The sequence below is a fragment of the Lithobates pipiens genome, unplaced genomic scaffold (genome assembly GCF_037356315.1).
Source record: "Lithobates pipiens isolate NorthernLeopardFrog02 unplaced genomic scaffold, aLitPip1_a1.2 Scaffold_19, whole genome shotgun sequence".
NCBI classification, from domain to species: domain Eukaryota; kingdom Metazoa; phylum Chordata; class Amphibia; order Anura; family Ranidae; genus Lithobates; species Lithobates pipiens.
In genome coordinates this window covers 519,035,993-519,041,992 of record NW_027507764.1, presented here as the reverse complement: position 1 = coordinate 519,041,992, position 6,000 = coordinate 519,035,993, and the positions used below count along the sequence as shown (strand labels likewise).

General features: G+C 41.0%; 1 pseudogene; it reads left to right on the top strand.

Moving 5' to 3' along the window:
* Positions 1-4,640: 4,640 nt before the first annotated feature.
* Positions 4,641-4,759, top strand: LOC143999237 (5S ribosomal RNA; annotated as a pseudogene).
* The last annotated feature ends 1,241 nt before the right edge of the window (positions 4,760-6,000 follow it).

Below are 6,000 nucleotides of genomic sequence, written 5' to 3'. Positions count from 1 at the left end.
GCTACGTACAGCAAGGTTTGAGCCTAGCAGCTAAATATTCCTTTATATTGCAGAGCTTAAGTATTGCAGTTGAAAAGAGATCGGAAGCGTTTGTTGCAGTAGCTTCAAAACGACTGAGAAATCATTTCATTACTCTAAATGCAAAAGTTATCCCGGTAGCACTGAGTGTACTGATATTAGTAGCAGAGCGATACCAGCTAAATGTAAGAAGAGCAATTAAACTGTTCACATCGGTAGCATTGCATTGCTCTTAATATGTGAAGCGTGTAAAGAAGCAAAAGATGGTTTTGTTTATACCTAAAAGTAGCAGTATACGTAATAAAGGTGAGTAGGTTACCTGGATTTAGACATAGGTCGAGTTTAAGTGGAAATACACAAAATATCTAGCTTACCTTTACATTGTTCAATAGAGCCTTGCAAAGTAATACCAAGGCAGAATATCGGACTAGCAATTAGATGAGATGATTGCTGTAATCATAAATTATCAGCAACTTGTCTTTAGGGATGAGAAAGTATAATAACTGGAAAAGTATGAAATTTCAAAGAGACAAATTGCATTAGAGATGTGAGATAGACATGAAATGTCAATACCCATTGGTTACTTACATGTAACCATTAATACAGTTAACGCGGCTACATACAGCAAAGTGTGAGCTAAGCAGCTAAAGGGTATACATTATTTAAGAGTAAATTGACGTAGCTTGTAAATTCCAACGTGTAAATCGTTCCATTAATTTTGTTACGCACGAAGACGGCTTACACTGACTTTTTTCCGTTTCCACCGGTTATCCGCATAATGTATCAGTAATCCTGAACATTAATAGTGATAGACAGTTTACAATAGGATGTATGCTTGATGTGAATGTAAAATAGTTGCATTATGTGTTATTAATGTAATCAAACTTTATTGCTATCCTTTGCTACTGCAACCACTTCTCAATCAAGTAAAACGTCCCACTGCTGTTCTCGCATTTTGCTGCTGTTAAAAAATGCGTTGCCAGTGTTATGTGTTACAAATGGTTATCAGTGTGACAGCTAATGTGGAGAAGAAGTAATACACAAAATAGAGTCAGAAAGAGAATCCAATTGCATAGAGGTAGCATTATTCTTAATGTACCGGCTGTAAAGGGTTTTAAAAAGATGGTTTTGTGTGAATTTTGCTTTAACGTAAAATTAGCTGTAGACATAATAACTATGGTTACGTTTACAATGATTTAGAGATAGTAATCTCTATAATATAAAAATAAGTATATTGAGGCAGTATATATAGGTCGAGATAAAGTGAATACACAAAAGGGATCAAGGGATAGTTGCAAAGTAATATCCTCATTAAGGAAGAATGTCGGAATAGCAATGAGATTAGATGGTTGCAACATAACACGAAATATGAGCACGGCTAAAAATACAGAAAAACAGTACATTATTTAAGAGTACAGTAGAATATAGTATAAATTATTTAAGATTAAATTGACTTAGCTTGAAAAAATCTAAGTTTAAATCGTTGATTAAATCTTTGAGTAAATCGTAAATTTATCAGCTAAGTTAACTCTGAGATTATGATTATTTTGACAGTTCCATTACGCGGTCCATTTCCACTGGTATAATCATAATGTAATATCAGTAATTGCTGTCAGTAAATGTTAAAATTTCATTAGGATGTGGAATTGATATGGATTTACATTAATTTTCTGAAGCATATGGCTTACACTGCTTTTCTCACATTTTGCTGCGGTAAAAAGAAATGTTTTGTCACTGTGTTTTAACTGTGATTTATTTGCTTATGTCATGACAGCTTGATACTGGTTGAGCAATAAAACAGTTTTATTAAGATGTAAGACTAGTTTTATTCTCTACATATATGCTTTTCAGAGAGTTGTATAATATAGACGACCAATAGGACATTTAAATGGCTTAATATTGCAGTATCGCTGTTCAACGTTAAGAGATTGAAAGCTTAGCTTGATAGTCTAAATTTAAAGGATATTCCGGTACCACTGAGAAAGCTTATATTCGACTAGTTGATCTTTGCCTTACACAATCCTATTATTATTATTAAGATCCTAGTGCAGAGAGATACTCAGTTAATGTCAGAGATACTCGGTTAATGTCAGAAAAGCAATAAAACTGTTTACATCGTTAGCGAGCGATAGTTACTCTTAATATGTGCAGCATGTCTGGTAGCAAATGGATGGTTTTGTGAACATTTTGCATTACCGTACAATTAGCGGTAGACCTCATCGAAGTGAATAGATTTAACTGGTTTTGAGATAGTACTCTCTATTTCTAATAATAAATAAAGCAAAATAAGTCATTTTGGTGGGTCGTCAGTGGTGATATCAAAGTGACAGTTGATGTGGAGAATTACAAATATGCAAAATAGAGCAAAAGAGTGCAAAGTTTATTTTGTTAAGTCATTGACTGATAGACGTTAAGTAATTGGCCGTTATTGGTTTGGCAGTACATGGTTTATTTTGATGTAAGATAGTTTTATTCTCTACCTATAGCCGAGTTTTAGACGACTTTATTATTAGCATTAATAATACCCTGGCCTGTCTTCTATATACACTCTGTTATACACTAGTTTCTCTGTATACACTAGCCGGTCTTCTGCATACAATAGCCTGTCTTTGGTATACACTAGCCTATTTTCTGAATAAACTAGCCCGTCTTCTGTATGCCCTAGCCTGTCTTCTGTATACATTAATCTCTCTGTATAAACTAGCATCTACCCCAAACTGTCCTCTGTAAACACTTGTTTCTCTTTATAGCCTGTCTAGCCTTTCTTCTGTACACACTAGCTTCTCTGTATACACTAACCAGGCTTCTATATAAAATAGCTTCACTGTATGCACTAGCCTCTCTTTATACCCTAGATAGTGTTCTGCATACACTAGCCTCACCTTTATTCAGCCAGCCTCTGTATTCACTAGCCTTTCTTCTGTATGCTGTAGTCTTCTATATATACTAGCTTCTCTGTACACCCTTGCATCTCTGTAAACCCTGTGTAAACTAGCCAGTCTTATGTATAAACTCGCCGACTGTATACACCAGACTCTCTGAATACACTAAACCCTCTGTATACCACAGCCTGTCTTCTGTATACACTAGACTGTAAAAATTAGCTAGAATACACCAGTCTGTCTTCTGTACCCACTAGATTCCCTGTATACACTACCCAGTCTTCTGTATACACTTGTCAGCTTGTATGTATACCCAAGCCTGTCTTCTGTATACACTAGTCTCTCTATATGCACTGTCCTATCTGTATACACTCGACTCTCTCTATACACTAACATCTTTGTATATACTAGCCTCTCTTTAAACTAGCCTCTCTGTGTACCCCAGCCTCACTGTTTACTCTAGCATCTCTGTATACACTAGCATTTCTGTATACATCACCCTATCTGTATTCACTAGGCTCTCTATATACACTAGCTTTTCTTCTGAATATAATAGTCTCAGTCTCTCTCTATAACCAAGTCTGTTTTCTGTATACATTAGCATGTGTCCTGTATACACTAGCCTGTCTCCTTTATTCTCTAGCCTACCTTCTGTATACCTTAGCCTCTCTGTATAAACTAGTCTTCCTTCTATACACACTGCCATTTATGAGGTAAACAAAGAGTCTTGTGTACATAAACGACAGGCTAGAGTATAAAGAGAGGATAGGGTTTATAGAAGAAAGCCTAGTGTATACAGAACACAGGCTAGTACCCTGAGCCTGGGTGAGAGAGGATGCGGAGCATTAGGAGGGCTTGGTCTTTCACATCCGACCAAGTGTTCGGCATGATGTGGCTCAACACGTCCAGCTGCCGAAAATAAGGACAAGCGTGGGAGGCACACAACACCCACTGTAACAGTGCTAGGTTCCTGCATTACAAAAACAGAACACCAGCAATAAGGGGTATCTTCAGGTGTATACTGTGCAGGAGGCACACAACACCCACTCTAACTTCTGCACTGCAGATGCCTGTATTGCAAAAATTGAACACCAGTAATAAAAGGTAGCTTCAGGTGTGTACTGTGAAGGAGGCACATAACAGTGCTAGGTTCCCAAGCAGTAAAGACACTGTCCCTGCCTATCATCCTCTTTCCCTGACCGCCGCAACACACTATACAAGGCCGCCGCGCTGGCGGCCTTATATAGTGTGGGGTGTGTACTAAACCCCCTTGAGCTATAATTGGCCACAGGAATACTGCCTGTGGTCAATTGTGGCTCTCCTCTCAGAGGATGTTACATCTGTTCTTATTATATAGAACTTATTATGCTCCTCGTAAACTTTTTCAATTTGGCCGGACGCAAGTTGCCCCCGGTGCGGGAACATGGGGGGAGACATGATGCACATGTTTTGGAGATGCCCGAAGTTGATCTGCTACTGGACGGAGGTGACAGGAACCATTGATCGGGTGTTTGGAACCTCCACCAGGATGGAGGCGAAGTATTGTCTCCTGGGATTAGTTGAAGGAGTTGGAAACCCGGGAAGCCGCCAGATGGCAGTTCTGAGATGCCTATTTCAGGCAAGGAAATTGCCCAACCCTGCTTAGCCTCCAATGTTGGCAATGACTTGTTTTTTTTAGCTTGTTTCCCAAGATGACCATGTTGGCGTTTGTCAAGATGGTTGAAAGTGCCCAAAGAGATCGCCTGTGGCCCCATCACCTTGAAAGTGCCCGATCTTGTCTGATCTCGGAGGTTAAGCATTGTCGGGCCTGATTAGTAACTGGATGGAAGACCGACTGGGAATACCAGGTGCCGTATGCTTATTTCTTGATCATACATCACGGGACACAGGATCATTACATAATGGGTTATATAGGCAACTCTGGTCATTGGACACTGGTTAACCCCCCATTAAGGAGAATTCCTTCCCTATATAACCCCTCCCATATGGGAGGCACCTCATTTTTTCCTTCGCCAGTGGTGGTTGGTCACGTAAAACATGTGCTATGAAGAAAGTTCTGTGTAGGTCCCTGCGGGGGCCTAAGGGCTACAACAAACCGGATCCATATCTCGGGCCGATATTTTGACTCCCAAGATGATATGGTACCCGGGCCTTGTCATCTGAAGAAACGAGGTTTTGCCTGTAAGTCCTCTCCTATTGGAAGACTGGGCTCTGGGAAAACCAGACTTACTGTACTATCTACATAGTGGCACGAAAGTTTCTGGCAGAGTCTTTTACAAGGTCCAGGTAGGAGGTTCTTCTGAGAAGGAACCCCAAAAAAACCTGAAGGTTGGCACAACTCTGCCCGCCATGATGGGTGAAGGCTGGAATCTGTCTGTTTTCAGCAATTCCTGCGGCGAGGACAGGTAAGGGAAGTTAATCCTGTATAAATTATATTATGGATTTCTTCATTGAGTAGTTGTATGTCTTACCTGGTTTCCACAACTAGGGGGAGTAAGAGCAGCCTGATGCATACTTACATGCCTTTCAGATACACACGCTCAGTGAAGCCTGGTTCTCCCAGATGACTCATGTCTCCACTGCAATCTCTGCCACAATGAAGGTAATACAGGGGTCCCACGTAGTCTGGGGGTCCCAGACAGCTCCGATGGCAATTCCCTTCCCCCCTGGATACCGGCAGTCCTCGTGCATGCGCGCCAAGCACGCTCCCGTGCTAATGGAGGAGGCGGGAGTGTGTTTGCGAGCCGCGTCGTTCGGTGTGCACGGCGCTGTACTGCGCAGGCGCCAGGCGGCAGTTTTACAGCCCAGAGCGTCAGGGGGCTGTAAGTGGAGACACAGGAGCTGTGGGCAGTAAGCATCCCAAGGGATTGGATCCAGGCAAACCTAAGACACCTACTCAGCATCAGGTTGTGCAGTTTAAGCATATATATTTATTGTGAGACTTTAAGCACAACAGTGATTGCACTTTGTACTAGTACCTCTGCTTTGTAGCTTAGGACTATGTCTCCTCGTAAGAGGGTCTCAGGGGGAGATAACAAGGACACTGGTAAGTCACCGCCTAGGTCTAGGGGTTCTAAAAATGCCTGTAGGTTACCCCCCC